Genomic DNA, 2,143 nt, shown 5'->3' on the forward strand with positions numbered 1-2,143 from the left:
GAAGACCGGATGGAAAGATGGTGAAGATGGCCGACTTGCTGTTCCTTTTAATCCAATCTAACCTGGAAACAATAAAGAACAATGAGTTTATGAATAATTAAAACAAGAACAGGAGCTAAACAGATAAAGAAATGAAATGGTTTGATGGATAGAAGATGATGATCGATAATGGAATTGGTGAAGGATAGAAAATGATTGACCCTCTCAATCTGTGGGTTTGATTGACTCTCTCAATCTGTGATCTTCAAGGCTCCTGAATCTCTCAATGAACCTATGAACCACAAATCAATAGGACAGCAAAGAATCACTCATTGAATCCTAAAGACAATCGATTTTATTCAAAGACAAACTTTGATAAAAACAAAACAAACTTTTATAAATTCTTAAGATCGAGGGTATCTACAAATGAAGGACTAAGAGAGCTTATATAATGCTCAGAAAGATCTAAACAAAACGTTCATAAAGTAAAAAAAAAAGGAAACAAATCTCCAGAGACACAAAATCGGAAACTAGCCGTTGGAGGGATTGTGGGGATTTGGCTTGAAAAGGGGGAGCTTGAATAATCTTGAATCTGGATGGTTTAAGGGGATAAGATAACTTATTTGGAACCTTCCTGGGAGCTTGATAAGTGCTGATCTCGTCCATCAACTGAAAGGAATATAGCTGTTGAAGTTTGAATGCTTGAGACTCCAAATAAGGTAAGTGTGGCCATAAATAGATCCTCCTGATCATGTGGGCTTTGGTGCATGATAAGAAATCTTCTACTCCTCCTGAATCGTTGGATATACTTCTCAGATGATTATAAACCTCTCCTGGTCGCCAATGTCTGGTTTGCAATTGATTGAACCGGTGAGACTCCAAATTAGGCAATTGCAGAACTGGATTGACCGGTTTAGGGAACTGGGCCACAACTCCATATTTCCGTGGACTTTTCTCCTTATTTTTGGATTGTTGGAAAGATAATAGATCTATCTTGAATTCCATGCTTTGTTTTGGGTCGTAACGCTTCTTGGTTGGGCTTGAAACAACTTCTAAACTCGGATGCTCGCAGATGGACGGGCTGGAGAACCTCCGGTTTGTAAAATTCATATCTTCTTGGTCCGAGTAGCTTTGAAGATTATTCCAACTGTTCTGAACTCCTTGTTGAGTATATAATGCATGAAAATTGGTTGCATGGCAAAATTCGTCATGGTTGGTAAGATACTCCTGTTTTACTGAACACATATCCTGGTTAGTCCTTTGGTTAGCTGATTGGTGCAACTGCTTGGCCTCTGGTTCAGGTACTGATTTGATGACCGCATCATACCCTCTCCCTTGAAAAAGTTTCGACCTCGAAACTGGATAATCTGCACCAAGATAGAGCAAGTTATGTTTCATCCTCTTTTGAGATTCTAGGACCTTACCTTGGTATTTCATCGGTTTGATCTTTGATGGCACATCTGGTGGCTCTTCTTTGAGTAGGAACGACAAGGCTACTCCTTTGTTTTGGTCTGACACTCTGCTGGGTGGTGTTTTATCTTCTGGAACGTCTAGGATCAAGAGGTTGCTGATGACAACTTCTTTATTTCTTTTGGCATGTAAACACTTTGTGATCTCCTTGCGTTGATCATCAATGTGATGCTTAGCCTCTGCCCCTGAAATAAATTCAACACTTTTGGCAGGAAACAAGTGGATTATATCTGGGTTTGAAAATTTATAAATAAGACAAGTAAAGTTCAGATTTACCCAAATGGTTTTAGCTAGTTGAAGGATGTTTTGCTCTTTGGCAGCTTGTTTGCTTTTGATGCTTCTTGCATCTCCTTCAACGTTTTGTGGACAAGTCAGGTGCTGTCCCTGGTTCTCTTCCATCCTTTTACCATGGCTTGGTCGTCCATCACCTTGTCTTATCCCTGGATCAAAACTCTTTGGCAAAGACAAGTGCATAAATCTAGAATTTGAAAGTTTTAATGGAACAAGACTATCAGTTCTTTTATTTAAATCAAGTGATGTACCTAATATCAGAACTGGTGTCCTTTGTCTTTGGGCCGTACACTTCTCCTGAGTTCCTAAACCTGTCTCAAAATCCTTTGGGAAAGACAAGTGCATCAATGTTGTCAAGGAGGAAGAAAGAACACACTGATCTAAAGTAAAACTTACTTTGAGT

The sequence above is a fragment of the Brassica oleracea genome, chromosome C1 (genome assembly GCF_000695525.1).
Source record: "Brassica oleracea var. oleracea cultivar TO1000 chromosome C1, BOL, whole genome shotgun sequence".
Classification (NCBI taxonomy): domain Eukaryota; kingdom Viridiplantae; phylum Streptophyta; class Magnoliopsida; order Brassicales; family Brassicaceae; genus Brassica; species Brassica oleracea.